At 36.1% G+C, this 18773-nt stretch overlaps 1 protein-coding gene and 1 long non-coding RNA gene across 11 annotated transcripts in view; one reads left to right on the forward strand and one right to left on the reverse strand.

The window, feature by feature from the left end:
• Positions 1-6087, reverse strand: part of tgfbr2b (transforming growth factor beta receptor 2b) — a 117961-nt gene extending 111874 nt beyond the window's left edge. For 3 of the 8 annotated variants that reach the window (XM_073924594.1, XM_073924589.1, XM_073924585.1), the window contains exon 1: positions 5922-6087. The gene's annotated coding sequence lies outside the window, so the exon portion shown is untranslated. The remainder of the gene's footprint in view (positions 1-5921) is intronic. The other 5 variants (XM_073924598.1, XM_073924588.1, XM_073924600.1 and 2 more) reach the window with 3 other exon arrangements.
• Positions 5983-14786, forward strand: LOC141378299 (uncharacterized). Of its 3 annotated transcripts, none has more exons than XR_012392447.1 (7): positions 5983-6333; positions 8745-8870; positions 9671-9730; positions 9823-10011; positions 13485-13569; positions 13670-13800; positions 14123-14786. It is a non-coding gene; the product is annotated as an uncharacterized lncRNA (long non-coding RNA). The 3 variants fall into 3 exon arrangements; XR_012392445.1 differs by having other exon boundaries at positions 13670-13972; positions 14123-14781; XR_012392446.1 differs by lacking the exon at positions 9671-9730 and having other exon boundaries at positions 13670-13972; positions 14123-14780.
• The last annotated feature ends 3987 nt before the right edge of the window (positions 14787-18773 follow it).

Below are 18773 nucleotides of genomic sequence, written 5' to 3' on the forward strand. Positions count from 1 at the left end.
AGCAGAGGACACTCTACAGTTTGACCAATATTGCTGCTGTTGGGCTACATAATGTACTTTTGGGGCTTTTTTAGACGAGAATGTAGTTGTTTGTTTGTAGTGTGTTTTTAAGGATAGTGCCTATTTTAAAATATATGATTTCTGAGAGACAGCACATTGGCGGCCATTAACTTGTCATTGAGCAGAGCAAAGATGGTCAAAAATGTCCATTCACCAGATGTCGACAGAGACCGCACAATAAGTGCTTAGATATGTATGTATAATCAATTTATATATAAACAATTCATATAGAAAAATATAGAAAAAAAGACATAATTAAAAAAAAAAGTTTTTGCACAATGATTTTCATAATTGCAGGGAAATAATAATAAAAATGTATTTGTGACCCCAGCCTTTAGCTACAAATTAGCATATGAAAAATCATTTAAAATATGTTTATAGTCATTATAATGCTTTTTAAATTAGATAAATGTAAACATTATTTCACAAGAGTTGTGATCAGGTGCTAAAAATTAATAAATTTTAATTAGTTTGACATTTTACTTAGTCCCTTATTTATCAGGGGTCAACACGGCGGAATCAACCGCCATCTATTCCAGCATATGTTTTACACAGTGGATGCCCTACCAGCACCCTAACTAGTACTGGGAAACACTCATACACTCTCATTCGCACACACACACTCACACAGACACACACACACACACACACACACACACACACACACACACACACACACACACACACACACACACACACACACACACACACACACACACACACACACACACACTATGGCCACCTTTGTTTAACCAATTCACAAAGCTCCCGGAGGAAACCCCGCAAACATGGGGAGAACATACAACACAGTAATGCTAACTGGCCAAGCCGGGAGTTAAACTAGCAACCTTCTTGCTGTAGGGCAACAGTGCTAACCACAGAGCCACCGTGCTGCACCATGCTACTAATTCTACTCATTTAAACTATACTGAACTATTAAGATCACTCAGGGACCCACTGAAGACCCGATTTTTAAGGAGGACTTGATTCGTCATGACACCAGATTGAAAAGCATGGGAAGCATGCTGAATGTCTACCTATCCACAAACTAACCGTGTGATTCATATTCATGAGGTGTAGAACAACCAGTTAAACTCACACTGTAACAGACAGTCTATGGAAAACATATCTCATTGCTTCCCTAAACAGTGCAATCGGCACCGGCAGAAGTTCTTAAGACTCACACTGAATTCTCATGCGGTGTTGAACCTACGACGTGATCTCAGAGGAAAACATGTCTGTGATTATGTGCGATTAACATTAATAACTGCATGAATGAATGTTGGAGGTGGAGACGCTGGAGCTCACAGCACCCGAAAGACGTAGAGACATGATCTGATGGTCCATGTGACATTACAGGCCTAATGGGGTCCAGATGTGCCTGGCTTCAACTACAGCTAAAACATAGGCAGAGAGAGGGAAGGGCCCCTCAGACGTCCAGGGACATTCGAATTCTAAAGGACAGCAGTGCTAATCTAACGTTTAGAACACAGGATCAAGATGTACACTCAGACAATGATTAGTTTAATCAATGTTATATAATTTTTTTAACTAAACAAATAACAACTTTGGTCACACTTTACAATAAGGCTCCATTAGTTAATGTTAGTTAATGTATTGTTAGTTAGTGTTAGTAAATGTGCAGCATTTATTAATTACATTCAATATTTATAATGCATTATTAAAATCCAAAGTGATGATTGTTCACATAAGTTAATGTACTGTTAGTTAACAAGAACTAACAGTGAAGTAACATTATCAAAAGATCAATAAATACTATAATAAATGTATTGTTCATAGTTTTTTTTTTCATGTTAATAAATAAATACATTAACTAGTGCAGTGGTTCTTAAAGTGGGGGTCGGGACCCCCCGAGGGGTCACGGTACTATGAAGGGGGTGGGGGGTGGGGGGGTTGCCCAGTGATTTCCAAAAATCTATTTATTTTTATTAAACCATAGGAATGACCATATTTTATCCATAACCTACTGAAGAGAAAAAAAAAGTCTTTTAGAGTGACTATATACTACCGTATATAATAACTATAGTAGCTTATTGTTACTAGTTCTATTGGATTGCGACCACTGGGGTAATCACATTATATTAAAGACACAGCAATAGCAGATGCAGCAGATTGATTTTATAACACCAGGTTAAACTTTCTGTTTTTTTTTACAGCACTGACATACATAAAAAAAAAATTCAACAAAGAATAGACTTGGGTCTATTGGTGTGTGTGCGCCATTGCATGCAAGGTTTTTGTATTTATAACCACCTCAGAAGATATTAGGGGTCGTGAGTCCCTGACATTGTTATTTTGGGGGTCGTGGGCTGAAAAGTTTGGGAACCCTTGAACTAGTGGAACCTCACTGTAAAGTGTAAACATAACTGTCAGTTTATATTCAAAATAACAGTAACTCAATATTGAAATATTTATAATTATTATGCAAATAATCTATGTTTTCTTTTGTGGTACAATTTTATGGAACAATTATCACATTTAGCTAAAAAAATACAACTGTGCTGTTTATTAATAGTTTTGTGGTAGTTGGGTTTACAATGGATTAGAGATGTAGAATAAGACCAAATTTTCGGAGTACTAAAAACTACCTTAATAACTGTAATGTGAAGTGAGACATTGACAACAGATTGCAGATCCAAATGCAGTATTTGTTATGCAGAATGGTCAGACAGGCAACAGTCAACACAGGGCAAAATGGGTATATGCAGATAATCCAGAGTCGTAAACAAATAACAAGGAAGCTGCCAGAAGGCAGGCAGCTGACAAGAATAAACAGTAAAACAAACAAAACAAAGTGAGGGCCAAAACCGGAAAGAAAAACGCACCGTAATGTTAACAAATCAGTATAACAAGACTCAGCCATGATGTGTGTGTGTGTGTGCTGTGTAAATAGTCCTTGTAATCAGTTCATACCCGTCAACATTAAGATGTGAAATTAAGGAATATGCCCACCATAATAAGGGATATGCCTACCATAATAAGGGATATGCCCCCCCACCCCAATCCCCAAATTACTTTATATGTTCTACATAGTAGTCTATATAAATAGTATACATTAGCAGCAAAAAATAAAAAATTAAAATAAAAAAAATAGCAAACAGTTCAGCTTATTAAAATTAATAGCGATTATAAAAAAAAAATATCAAGTTATCAAATCTCACTAATCCTCACTGTATAACTTACACGTTCTGATTAAAGAGTGAATAAATCTCAATTATTTGGATTTTTTAATTTGATTACATTAAATAACAGGTGTCACTTTAAAACTGCACACATCCAATGTTATAATTGAAGCATTCGATTGCTTTCCTAACTGTTTAACTGTCTAATCCGGAACAGGTGCGTGTGAGTGGTGCATGACTGGATTTGGTAGTCCATGTACTGGCGGATTTGTAGTTCCTTATCTAACTGTGTGTTTACGATCTGCCAGGATTAGATTGCTGGTGATTGTGACAATAACAGGCAAATAACAAGCCAGTTAATAGTGGGAATTGTCACTGAAACTAAAATGTTACCAGAATAACTTTTAGATTACATTCAAAATATTTCAATATAATATTACGCTATATAAGCAATTAATCTTTAAATATTTTCACTAATAGTTACTAATCCAATAGCTGGTTGGCCTACCAACCATTACAACATGTACAATACTTCAGTTAATTCAGTTAATAATGTTACAAAAGCCTTACAAGAAAAGCCATTTCAACAAAATATAATTAGACTACTGACTATAAGCAGAATTGAGTTTGTTAGAACTCCTCTGGGATGTCTACTAAAAGAACTAGCTGTCTTGGACAAGAAAGACTTCAAAACAGGACTGAAAACAGCATCTACTGTATTTAAAACCATCAAAACTTATAATACTGATATTTCATCAAGTAGCCAATGCAAACAATTAATACAGGCTGAATTTAAACAAACAAATTAAATTTAGTAAATTTAAATTTAGCTTTAAATTTAAATTAGTTCAACTTAATTTATTTGTTTAAATTGTTTAAGCTCATATATTGTTTGCGACGACTTACCTTAAAAAAAAAATTTAGAAAAAATGAGCCTCACTGAACAGACCAGTGCTCATGATGAGCGTGGGTTATTATTATTACATACCACAGGCAATAGAAGCGGTCAGCGGGCTTTAGCCAATATTCGACATGTCAGAGGACTCGATTTAACATTCCATTCATCAGTTCACTTATTAGCATCCTCCCAAACCCCATTCCCACTGGGCCATTACATCTCTGCAGAGATCATCTGTAATGTGCTGAAAGCCAAAGGAATGCCCTACCAGAACACATGTGTGCTCATACACACACACACACACACACACATGCACACACACGCACGGAGCAGCAGTGACTCGTGTTCAGTTAAAACACAAGGATGAGGTAATGGCCCATCCTGCTCCATAGGAAAACAAACAGGGCTTTGAAAGAAGCTATAATTCAGGCTTTCTCTGCGCCACCCATATGTCTCTGATTCACTGAACGCAACCTGCTGGAAAACACATTCTTCTCTCAAAGGTAACAAATTGATCTCACACCAGCAGAAAAAAAAAACAAGTACAGCTGCCACCATTTTCTGCAATTAATTTCATCTATCTATCTATCTATCTATCTATCTATCTATCTATCTATCTATCTATCTATCTATCTATCTATCTATCTATCTATCTATCTATCTATCTATCTATCTATCTATCTATCTATCTATCTATCTGTAAATACAGTGTTTTTGCTGTAATTAATTTACAGTAAGTTTCTGGCGAACTGCCTATACTGCATAATCTATCTACCTATATCTGTCTGTCTGTGTTATTTTACTATCATTTTAGAATTTATTATTAATTTAAACTATAGTGCTTATTTTTATATAATCAAATTATTTTATTTATTTGACAATTTTTCATGATTCAGTAGCCTAATTTGGTTATGGGCTTTTGTAATCTTCTATTGTTACATTGTCCATGCTATTTTGTTTTGTTAAGTTTATCATAACATTTAGATTTAAATTTTAGCATGGGGCTGCACGGTGGTGCAGAGTCCAAAGACATACGCTATGGGGGATTTGGGTAAGCTAAATTGTGTATGTGTGTGAGTGTGCATGGATGCAGCTGGAAAGACATCCGCTGCGTAAAACATGTGCTGAATAAGTTGACCGTTCATTCGCTGTGGTGACCCCAGATTAATAAAGAGACTAAGCCGAAAAGAAAATGAATGAATGATTTTAGCATTATTAAAGGTTAATTACAGACATTAGCCCTGCTGTGGTTAAACAGTTTACGCAGCTAAGCTTTTAAATTTCAGTTTTTGCTTCTTTACTACAAAAATAACTAGTAAAATGTTCCCGGCAAAGACAAATTAGTTATGAATTAGTTATAAAAAATGTGTCGTGCCTCTGTTAATCATTACTTCGAAATATTTATCTATTAATTTTCCTTCGCCTAAGTCCCTTATTTATCAGGGGTCACTGCAGCTGAATGAACCCCCAAATACTCTGGCATATGTTCTACACAGCGAAATGTTTTTTTTTATTATATATAAAAAAAAAATTATAATGCTCAAAGGAGCCAATCATTTTGCCCCTTTTTTTTTTTTGCAACACTATACTTTATTTATTTATTTATCTTTGCACTTCCTGTTGCATGTATACTATATGCTAACCAGTGGCCAAGAGTGCAATATGGGTATTGGGACAGGCCCAAAGTCTTATTATTTTAGTTTCCAGATCGGATATGGACTGTTGAGGTAAAATGCTCTGGTAGTGCTGTAATCTTGCCTATTTTTTTCTTATAACATAGAGCACACAGTCTGACGTAAGCGGCAGTTAAACAGTCTCACCGTCTGGCTTTTACCCAGGAACTCACAGGGGATCATCCTTCTGCACAGTCTGAGCAGAAACAGTGAAGTGTTGGGTCTCCAGCTGATTGAGTCTCTGCAGTGCCCGCTGTGCCGCTCTGGATGAATCTTCACTGTTTTTGTCTGTTGTGGACGCTGACGCCATGGCAACCTCTCTGGCGGAGTTCCTCATATCTTGAAAAGGGGAATGGAAACAAGAGGGGGAAAAACACTGCGATATTCCCACTAAAGCTCCTGGAAAACTGTGCTGGAAAAAGACAGAGATGAGCGGAGAGGATATCAGCCTGGAGCATAAATAAGAAAGTTACGTAAACCTATTGACAGTTTACAGATTTGGGGTATTTTCTGGCGTGACGAGCTTTGACTGTTTATGATATTCCAAGTCATTTAAAGAGTAAGTAAATTATGTTAGTGTATCTACTGTATAATAATTTACACACATCACCTTTAACCTCTTAGCCAGCATCAGGACGTTGCCTCAGAAAAACAATTCCAGAAATGTAATTTTGCATGAGATTGCCATCAAATTCAAAACATATACTCAGGAGATGTGTGGCTTTTGACCTTTTACTTTTCTGTATTGCTCCAGGTCTAATTTCATCCATTATATATTTGTTTATGATTTTTTTTTTAGCATTTTAAACATTGTAAAACCCAAAATCTTCTTTCCAAAGATACATGAAATGTAAATGTAAACTAAATAATTGTTACTGGTTTCATTTAGGAAGGTCATTTTTAAGAAAGTGCCTCTGACGGTGAGGGAGAGGACACCGATATAGTCTCGGAAAACTTTACAGAAATCTTATTTCAGCATGTTATCTTCATCAAATTTGAAATATAAACTCATGAGACACTTGGCCTTAAGGAATATTTTTTCTAGGCTATTATATGACTGATTTCATGTCTCTGTATATGGAAAAACAAATATTTCTTTCTCATTACTTTACAATGTATAACTTTTCATATTTTTAGCACAAAATATTCTAGATAAAGCTCAAAGTGTCTTCATTCCTATTATAAATTGTTACACCTAATAATTATAATTTTACCTAATTTTTTTTTGTAGCTCACTGGGGTCAAGAACTGTTAGTATTCAAATTTAAATAGGTGTAAATCCCCTTAAATAAGTACTGGTTAAGCCACTAAAACTACACTGAAAAAAATATTAATTGCATTTGCTACATTTTTAAGGTAAGTGGTTGCAATTTAAACTAAATTTAAACATACAAATTAAATTTAGCAATGTTCAACTTAATTTGTGTGTTTAAATTCAGCCCATATACATTGTTTCCAACCACTTAACTTAAATCAATTGAATGCTTTTTTTCAATCTTAATTACATCTGGGTTAAAATCAATGAATCAATAAATAATAATATTTCTATACCCCTTTTAAAAATACATTACAATTACTTTATAAAAATAATACAAAAAGGAATAGCACCATCCTATTTTAAATAATTAAATTATATATAATTAAAAAATATATACAACATTAAATTTAAACACACATATTCTTGTATATATACACTACTGATCAAAAGTTTGGGGTCAGTTTTTTTCATGTGATTTTTAAAGAAAATGATTCTGTTCATCAAGGCGGCACTTATTACATGTAATAAAAAAACTGTTAAATATTTATTAAAATTTTAAATAACTGCTTTCTTATTGTATGTAGTTTCCAATGAAATTATTACTCCAGTCATTATTGCTTTTATTACTATTACAATTATTATTAATAATACTACTACTACTAATAATAATAATAATTAATATTAGAGTGATTTCTGAAGGATCATGTGACTCTGAAGACTGGAGTAATAAAGCTGAAAATTCATCTTTAAATTCACTCGAATAAATTAAATTTAAATGACAAATAAAAGCAGCTTTGGTGAGCAGAAGATGCTTATTTTAAAACAATTAAAAATACCACTGACCCCAAACTTTTGATAGTTTAATTAAAAAATATAATAATAACTCATATTTTTATTTATATTTAAAGATTGAATTAGATTTTCCTTTCAACATTATTCCCTTATTTTCTTAAATAAACAAATGAAATACACAAATTTACACAAATACATTAACAGAAATATATAAAATGATAAATAGTAAAAATATTTAAAAAGTTAAAATATTATTATTCATTCATTCATTTTCTTTTCAGCTTAGTCCCTTTATTAATCAGGGGAGGCCACAGCGGAATAAACCGCCAACTTATCCAGCACATGTTTTACGCAGCAGATGCCCCTCCAGCTCATTCACACACATAGACTATGGCCAATTCAGCTTACCCAATTCACCTAAAGAGCATGTCTTTGGACTGTGGGGGAAACCGGAGCACCCGGAGGAATCCCACACCAACATGGGGAGAACATGCAAACTCCACATAGAAATGCCAACTGATGCAGCATGAGGGCCGAACCAGTGACCGTCTTGCTGTGAGGTGACAGCCCTATCCATTGTGCTGCCTCATTCCATTAAATCAATTAAATGATGAAATATTTTTAAAAACATATCAATTTATAACAGTACAGAAATTAATCAGACTCTTGAACTCTCTTCTTTGCTCCTCGGAAGAAATAAAGTGATACAGAAAACGCCCTGTAAACAGCATGAGGGCGACTGAGGGCAGAACTGACATTTCTGGCCAAATCAAAAGCTAAGAAAGCTGACAGTCTCCAGCAGAACACGTGACTAACCTGGATTTTGTTATCCTGATTAACGCATCATCCTTTACGGCCTGTTCGATCACTCAACCTTCGCTCTCCTGTTATATGAAGTATAACTGTTTTTGCCTCTTCAGAGATTTGGCTCTCCGTGATGAGGTACAGTATGGGATCCTCATGCCGTTGTCGGTCATCGATCTGGCGCTCAGGAATTGAGATGGAGACTTGGCTTTTCCTGCAGAGGCTGCTGCTGTCTTTGAGAGGTATGTGATTGTCAGTTTGCATTAGCGAGAGAAGAGGTGCAGGTTGTTATAATAAGATGAAACCTGACACCATCGTATCAGTCTCTGTTACTTGCGAAAACATGGAGACCCTTAAAAATCGGCACACAGGTCTAGGCTAGATACGAAGTACCTCTTTTGAAGAGATCTACCAAAAAGACGAGACGATTTAAACATTCAGTTGGCCGACGTAAAACACACGCAGCCTACTTTTCATTGTGAAATAACATGATGAGGAATATTTCATTTCGCTGCAGTTACTGTTGTTTCTAGCTGTTATTTATTAGGTTTTAGTATTTCTTATCTATTTCTTAGATACAACTTATTTAATAAATATTATTAGTTACTAGTATCTAATTAATGACTAGTCTCTAATAATAAATGCTAGTGTCTAAAGATTATAGCACTAGTATTAGTTTCTTTTTAATGAATAAATAGTATCAAATAATAAGAATTAAACTAATAAGTAAAATATCTAATAATAAAATTAGTTCCTAAAAATAAGAATTAGCATCTGTAATCACTACTAGTATCTAATGATTAAGTACCAGTATCTAAATAGTAAGAAGTCTCTAATAAATATTTCTTTTAGGAACTACTGAAATACTTCAGCAAACGACCCTAGACTTTAGTTAACTTGAGCACACTCCCATCTTCTTCAGAAAAGATCCAAATCTAGTTTAATAAAGCTATATTTTGCCTTCAGCTGCCAATAAAAGTGGGGCGTTCTGTTTAAATGGACCATTTCTCAACACATTTGACCATATTTGAGTCCATTACAGAGATTATCCCCCAATCAGAGCGGAAAATGTGAGAAGGCTGGAGACTCAGTTCTTCTGAAGGTGCACGTCATTTTGCTTCATATTCATTGGCACTTTGCACCTGCAATTTAGTCTGAAAGTTCTTTCTGGATGTACTTTGATTTTCTTCATAGTGATGAATGTGCCGAGCGGTGGACTTTCTTCCGGAAGTCACGGATGCTTCTGAAGGTCTGTGATGTCCCAGATCAGTCAAGCATCATGCTGGGAGAGTTATACTGTAGGATGACCTGAGATCTCCAGCTGTTTCTGCTGGACCTGCAGCTCGGGCACTCAGCGGGCATTTTAAGTAACGCTTCAATTTGGTAAATATATGTGTAATTGAAAAGTTTGGGCTCAGCCTTTTTTTATATAAGAGTTCATCTTCATTCAGCAAGCATACAATAAAGTCATTGAAATGTGACTTGTGTTATTACAAGAGGTGTATTTAAAATATTTAAAAAAATGTTCTGTTTATTAAATATTTTATTTTAAAAAGCATATAGAAATGAGCTGGCACAGTGGCTCAGTGTCACTTCACTGCAAGAAGGTTGCTGTTTCAAGTCCCGGCTGGGCCAGGAAACGTTTCTGTGTGGAGTTTGCATGTTCTCCCCATGGGTTTGGTGTTCTTGTTCCCCACAGTCCAACAACATGCGCTATAGGTGAATTGTATTAACTAAATTGGCCGTAGTGTACAAGTGTGTGTGAATGAGTGTATTGATGTTTTCCAGCACTGGGTTGCGTCTGGAAGGGCATCTAGATTAAATAATTAGGTACTGCACTGCAAAAAAAGCAATTAGTTGATTTTACTTAAAAAAGAGAGTAAACTCATTGCCCTATAATTATTAAGTAAACAAATGATGTGCATACTTATAAAAGTTAAGTCAGTGGGTTTAGTGACTTTTTAAAGTAAAATCAACTTGTTGCTTTTAAGCACAATGAGTTTACTCACTTTTTTAAAGTAGCTAATCACTTCTTACAGTATATTATCTCTATAATAGTTACTAGTATCCAACGAATGAGTACTAGTAAATAAATTAGTGCTAGTATTTTTATCTAATAATTTTGTGGTGCTTAGTTAACTAAATCAGGTAAGTGTGTTGGGTTACAAGCACTTTTAAAGTTCACACTTAGCTATTGCTTGACACAATTTGCAGATTTGGCTTGCTGTCCCAGGAGAGATCCCTGAGCTCAGAGATACTTGAGCCCAGGGCCCCTGCATGGTCATGTAGCATGACATGGGGTCAGAGATCAGGTAGGTCTTGAGAACTCTTCATGATAAAAGGTGATGGGGTGGATGGGGGAATTCCTCAAAACGAAGACAAGGAAGGTAGAATGAATGGGTTTATTTACTGGAGGCTAGAATTCATCTGATTGGTCTAGCAATGATATCTGATTGGACTAGCAATGATTATTGATTGGGGACCAGCCGTGATCTATCATTTCACACGCTTTTCTTAAAATAAAACTTCATTTAAACATTTAATGTCAAACACTAAAAATGTAAACATTAGCATTTAGGATGGGACAATTTGATAATAATCAGATTTATAACTTTTATATTTAAGTGTTTAGTTGAACTCCTGATATGAACTAACACTGTGGGATTTGGGGAAAATATCTAATTGCGTTTTTTTTTAACTGATATTTATAATTTAAATTTAGTGAGTGTTAGTTAAAAAAGGAGCTGAAAAAGTCTATTTATAAGTATTAATTAATTTTTCTCTACAGCAAACAGTAGTGAGTTATGGTGTTAGTTTCATATGGTATAACAGCTGCAAATAACTCTGGAATTGTACTTCGCTGTTGATTGAGTAACACTGGCAATACTTTATATTGACTTTTAATACTAATACTAATAATATTAATACTAATAATATTAATACTGACTTTTTAGCAAGACGCTTCCCATATAGCCGTCTGTGGTGCTTTTTAAGGTGCTGGTTGTTGTATTTCCTCGTGCTGTGGCAATAATTCTGCAACAGCTCTTACAAATGATCTGTTATTGTTCGATGTTTGTGACTTTGAAACCAAAATATTCCCATATTACCGACATGCTGTTTTTCCTTATTATAAATATTTATTTATGCTTTTGAAGCAGCAGACGCCATCATCCCACTTGTCCGTGCTTTCCTGTTTGTTTGTTTTATTGTGCGCTTGCCGCATAGTTTGGTTAAACAATTCGGATTGGGTAGAATGAAAGTGAGCTCACTCAATTGGCTTGTGAAACTGTCACACACAGACGGCAGTCACGCATTTACTCTGGGTGGGGGAAATTAAATAATACATATATATATATTATAACGCATATTGATTAGCTAATCGCAACATTTCAAATCGCAATTGTGATTCAATTTCAATTACCGCACAGCCCTAAAATGACCTCTCAGATATCCCATCTCAACTAGAGAGTGTTCGATTGGTTAGAAGATCTAATGAGAAGCTGAATTGCGCAGTGATGTCATAAAAACAGTTGACTTATACTGGGTGACAGTGAGAAACTGAAAAAGTTCAGGTGACCAAAATTCAATGTCTAGGCAGTGTCTAAGGACAACGTTATTTTAATGTTCAATAACGACGAACGATGCTGATATTTGGCTGATTTTAGCTTGTGTTGGAAAGTTACCAAAATTTGTGTCGAGCCAACATCTTTAACCAACATCGTATTGACGTCAAATACTGACATTTATTCATCGGGCATGGCAATCAATGTCTGACAGACGTCATAGTGGTAACGTTCACACAACGTCAAGCTGTAACATCATCAGACATTGAGATTTGGTTGATTTTAGGTTGGACGTTGAACATTTACATTGGTCTGACGTTGGGTTCCTGATTTTCATCTCCAAACTAAATGCAACGTCCCCATGATGTTGGGGTACAACATCAAACATGTTGATGTCCTGTGCCTGCTGGGTATTTTCTAAACGCAATTCATTGGAGCACACTTTATTAATGCTTCAAAATTACAGTTAATTGGAGAGGAGTCTGGATTCAGACCTGGTGCAGTGCAATCTGAGCTGCATCCAATGCCTTTTAATGGGCTCACCTTACCCCACCCCTAACCCTACCCCTCACAGTCACGTCACTCGCTCCATTTAATGTAATGTAATGTAATGTAATGTAATGTGTATTTATATAGCGCATTTATTGTGTATGGCCATACACCCAAAGCGCTTCACAATCATGATGCGACGGCAGCCACAGGACAACGGCGCCAGTGCGCTCACTACACACCAGCTATTGGTGGAGTGGAGAGACAGTGTTAGAGCCAATTCGGTGGAAGGGGATGATTGGGAAGCCATGATCTTAAGGGCCGATAGAGGGACTTTGGCCAGGACACCGGGGTTACACCCCTGCTCTTTCACGAGAAGTGCCATGGGATTTTTAATGACCACAGAGAGTCAGGACCTCGGTTTAACGTCTCATCCGAAAGACGGCGCCCAGTGACAGTATAGTGTCCCCTTCACTTTTACTGGGGCATTAGGACTCACACAAACCACAGGTTGAGCGCCCCCTGCTGGCCTCACTAACACCACTTCCAACATCAACCTAGTGTTCCCTAGTGGTCTCCCATCCAGGTACTGACCAGGCTCAGCCCTGCTTAGCTTCAGTGAGTAACCGGTCTTGGGCTGCAGGGTGACATGGCTGATTTGGCATTCATCATGGCTGATTTGGCCATTTGAGTGCATTGCGCTGACATTGCATCGCTGAAGGATGCAATCTCAGCTTGCATCGTAAAGGCTGCATCAAGATACTATCGGTTAATTTACACACGTTCCATCCTCTGAATATGTAGGTGCATTATGTGAATCACAAGGACCACGATTCAGCTTCTTCAATGCTCTACTGAAGAAAAATGATCACATCTTTGATGGCTGAAGGTGAGTAAATTAACTGTAATATATTTTATTTTGGGAGAACTATCCCTTTAATACAAACATATTGATACTAAATAACAAAAAACTCTCTTTTGATTTCAAGGCGACGTTAAGGGATACATTTAGTGCATGCAGGAGGACTTTAATAAATCTTCCACAAGAGTTGCAGAAATTGCGAACAAAGTTACTTGCAGATTGTGTGCAGCCACAGAAACAAAAGTCGCTTCTGATGAGGTAAAAAGACGTTACAAGAGATGCTCCATCAGTACTGTTCAGCTGCTGCACAAGTAACTCAATTCCCCAGGAATGCGGGATTGCCTCACATCCCGCAGATTTTCAAATCCTGTTCTGATTTAAAAGAAAAGCCTGTTTTGGCTGGAAACGAACAAGAGCACTGGGAATACGAGTACGCCAAAACTTGTTCCACTTGATCATTTTTCCATCGAACAGCCTTTGGGTTCTGTTGTTTAAGTGCAATGGGCAGATCTCTACATCAAGAGGAGTTTGTGTGTCCTTTGCTAATATTTGCACCATCTTCCCTTTTTTATGTCTTCAGGAGAGAGAGATGATTTTGAAAGAGCAAGAGAAACAGACTGAATAGCTTTTGGCAGCAGCGCAGCGTGATGCAGCCTTATGAAACATTAACACAGAGAGCAAGACAAAAGTGGGAAAAAGCAGCAGTGGCAGTGAGGAAGGAACAGGCGAGGCGAGGGGAACGGGCCAGGAGGACATGAAAAGAAAGACGAGACAATGGAAAGTGTGTTAATGGCACAAAATCATGACCAGTCGCTCCATGGGAAATGGGAAACTAGGCTGGTCACTTGAGTTGAAAAGTGCTTCATAAGCAAACCTGGCTATTTTGGATATTGCAGCCCGCAGTTGTTTTCTAGTCTAGCAAGCAGAAACCCAATCCGAGGGAACATATTTCTGAAGCGCTCAACAACGGTATTTTAAAACTAACGTATTGTTATTTACATTTACTTGTTGCTTTCAAAAGTACTAATTTAAAACTGTTTTTGATTAGATTAATTAGCATCTCACAATTCACAATGATACAACACTTATTAAATATTTATTAATGCAAATACATAATATGCATTTTCATCATTTATTTAGTTTTATCAATTATAATATTATTTAGATCGTATTTTGAATTTAAATACAAAATTAGAATTGACATTTGACAGATTTTTGCTAAAATAAAATTTCTAATTTAATTGGATTTAATGTCTTTCTTTTCAACACAACACAAACAACTGAAGAAACATGCTTGTGACCAGTTTGCTGTGCCTTTCTTCAGTTGTTTGTGTTATTTGCAACACGTGCGCTGTCAAATTGATGAAGATTGTTTCTTTATTTGCTGGTGTTTTTTGTAATTGCATGTGCTTTCTTAAATTGCAGTGCATTAAGCTCTTAGTAAAAAAAAGGATTTTTTTTTAAAAAGTTGATTACTGTAGTTACCCAATGTTAAGAATTTGAAAAAATATAAGTAAAAAATATATATGTTTACAGAAAGCAGCTGTGACCACAATGTAAAGTCAACCCAGGTTCTTTATAGACACGTACCCCTGCATACATTTCTGGACAGCGTGAAATAAGTCCCAGGAGGTACGCGTTTTAGCATTTTTTTTTTCTTTTGGAATCCACCAGAGTCTGCTGTGTACGACTTTTCAGATTTTAAATTTCTCTCGCGAGTGCCATTCGCACCTGCTCTTCTCATGTAAATTCACCAGAGGCTGCTGTTGACTGACTGACTGACTGTAAGGATGCAACGATTAACCAGTTTCACTATTAACCGTGCTTTAATTTGTCATAGTTAATGAATCGTAAAGGCTTCTCACCACCAATTTTCTGCATGGAACAAAACTGCAGCAACTAAACAAAGTTATGCCAACTGTGCTCTAGTTTGAGGTTCCGAGCTTGTACACAGAGACTGATAATCACACACACTGGATTAATTATGACTGGGGCTATTAACTAAGGCAAATTTGTTATTTCCAGTGGAGGAACGTGCACACGATGCAACATGCTCATACTTTCCAGGCGGACCTAGTTAAGATGACAGGGAGCTTTTTTGACCACAGAAAATGCAAGTGGCTGAGGTTAGAGGAAGACGCAGGTTTGCAAAAGTACACAGGGTTGCAAACCTACAATAATGGCACCGACAAGAGCGATCATGAGATAAATGTTGTTCCGCCAGCCGAGATCAGTCAAGAGATTTCGGAGATAGCGCTGACAGGCTTGGAGGGTTTACGCTGTTTAATGGGCTGAATCTCGATGCGTTACATTCACTGCGTGTTCAGCGCAAATTGCCTCTAAATGTAAAATCTAACACTGTATACATCATCGCCAAAGAAGCTCACCTTTACTTTAGGTTTATATTGAAACTGTGGCTCATGACAAAGAACAATTGCACAGGTTCTTATCGCGAGAATGCTGCTCTGCCCTGCTCATGTATTGGGCAGCCTGCTTTTTTCCACAAACACAGAAAAATGTCGGCGTATAACGAGACTGTCCATTTAAAATGGCACAAACCGAAACCAAAACTTTTAAAGAGATAAAATGAGACTTTTCTTCATTTCTTTTGTCCGTTATTTATTAAGTTTCCTATTTATTATTATTCTATTTAGATAACTACTGAAAGTTAATTTTAAGCCCTGCATCAGACAAATACCATTTTTATTTATTCTTACTTTTATTTATTCAATCATTGTTCTGTCATTTATTTTTAGAGTAAAATTATTACTTATGTTTAAATGTAAAAAGAAAATCACTTATTTTAAAGTTTTTTTTTTATATTTTCTGATCTAGTAGTGTTTTGAAATTAATGAATGCATAACAATCATGATAACCACGACCATGATTATTCCTCAGACTATAATCCTACAACTAAAATCTATAACCATTGCATCCCTAACTGACTGACTGACCGACCAATACCCCCACCCACTCCCTTCTCTAATACCCAACCGATAGTGTTTTTAAAAGCACAACTTTACCTTATCACCCACTTTCCTAAACTCAACTGAGTGTTTTTAAAAGCAATAATTGGCCCAATAACCCCCTTCCCTAAACCCAACCGGCAGTGTTTTTAAAAGCACCAATTGACCCACCCACCCCTTCTCTAAACCCAACCAATAGTGTTTTCAAATGCACCGATTGACCCCCCCCCCTTCTCTAAACCCAACCGATAGTGTTTTCAAACGCACCGATTGACCCACCCATGCCTTCCCTAAACCCAACCAAGTGTTTTAAAAAGCACTGATTTACCCACCCACCCCTTCCCTAAACCCAATCGATAATGTTTTCAAACGCACCGCTTGGCCTGCCCATCGCCTTCCCTAAACCCAGCCTTCCCTAAAACAGTCACAAAATGGATCCAGCAATCTAAAAACTTGCATATGTACACTGTAAAAAAGATAAGACCAATAAACATTTGGTTACTTTTATTTTAAAATATGTTAACCATGTCTCAACTTAATTTAAGCAATCTGAGCTATTAGAAGCAGTTAAAATAAGGTTCATTTTCTTTGCAATCTTTGCACAATGTACATGCATACAATCTTCTTTCCTCATCTTCTCCTGCAGCCGCAGCAAAAGCGAGCTATGAAAATGAGTAATGTAAGGCGTGAGGAGGATGGCGAGGGTTAAAGGTCAACATGAGGCTGAAACACAGTGTTGTGTGTGTGAACAGTCTCTCTATCGATCAGTGGGTGGAGGAGAGTTAGAGAAGGCCAGGGGTCAGAACGCTCTCATTCTTTCCATTGCTCTGTCCTCTTCTACTCTGACACCACACTGTATGCTCATTGTGCTGCTGTCAAGTCTAATGCCACTCCAAGACACTACGAGCTTCTGTGTGGATGTTTGTATATTTACAGCTCCTCAAACTGTCGCTTTTTTGTTGTTGAGTAAAACTTAACATTCAAACATGGTTAAACACTACATTACTCGATGTAATCTACTGCAGGACATTTTCAGTTGTGTTTAGTGTGCATTATTTAATGTCACTCTAATGCATATATTTGGAATATTTTATTTTAGAAATTTAATTTAGACTGTTCAAGCTAAACAATAACCAAGTTTCATAGTGTTTTTTCTTCTTTTTTAAAATCTTTAATACCTTTAAATAATTACAAAAATATAGTTTTGTGAATGTGTTTATATATTATAATAAACTCCGTTTACTGTTTTTAGAAAATATCTCAAATCTTTTTTTCAGATAGGCCTTTGTAAAATTAAAGTTCAAAATATATCATACTGTATATTCCTAAATCGTCATAGCTTTTGTTTGTTTTATTTTGGTTTATTTAATGTTTTTATTGTATCCAGTATTTGTGTATCTTTTAAAAATGTCAATATCACTTAAACTATTTTATCTAGATCTGTGAAATTGTGTTAAGCCCCTTAAAAGTGTACACGTACATTGTAAAGTTTTATGTAGTTCTGTTGTATTCATATGTGAATACAATTATGTATAAATTATCTCTAAAATAAAGAAACCCAGCCGTGAGGCATCAAGAGAGCTGAATCAAGTGCTCTCTCACACAAATGCTGTTCACGCATGACAACTAAGTCAATGGAAAAGCAGTTGTTCCTTGCGCCACCTGGTGGCTATCGCGTAAAGCACAGATTTTTATTTTTTTATGAAAAGGCGGCCTTTACGGCTGCAGTAAAACGCGTGACTGCGGGTGACAAATTGCAGTACTGTATATATCTGTATATAACAAAGTGACACAAATTTTTCCCTGAAAGTTTTTTTAAATTATTTAAGCAGAGCTCGTCAGATAACTAAGTGAGTCACTGATTTAAACCCAACCAATAGTTTTCACAAGCAAATGTAACAGAAAAGTATACTGCTACCATGCAGTTTTACCTTGATTTTACTTTGTTTTTATCTCTTTTGTGGGAGCGGACTTCAACAAACTCAAATATTCTGCATAACAAGTACAACAGACAAAAACTGACCAAGTCAGAAAAGTTATCCATATGGAGATACAGAAGGTGAAAATAAGTAAGTATTGAACACGTCACCATTTTTCTCAGAAAACATATTTCGAAAGGCGTCGATGACTTGAAATGTTCACCAGACGTTGGTAAAAACCAAAGAAATCCATATATGCTAAGAAAACAAAACCAATTAGTTAATTAGTTACTTAATTAGTTTACAAATTAAGTTATGCATAATAAAAGGAAACGACACAGGGTAC

This window comes from Danio rerio, chromosome 16 (genome assembly GCF_049306965.1).
Source record: "Danio rerio strain Tuebingen ecotype United States chromosome 16, GRCz12tu, whole genome shotgun sequence".
In the NCBI taxonomy this organism is placed as follows: Eukaryota; Metazoa; Chordata; class Actinopteri; order Cypriniformes; family Danionidae; genus Danio; species Danio rerio.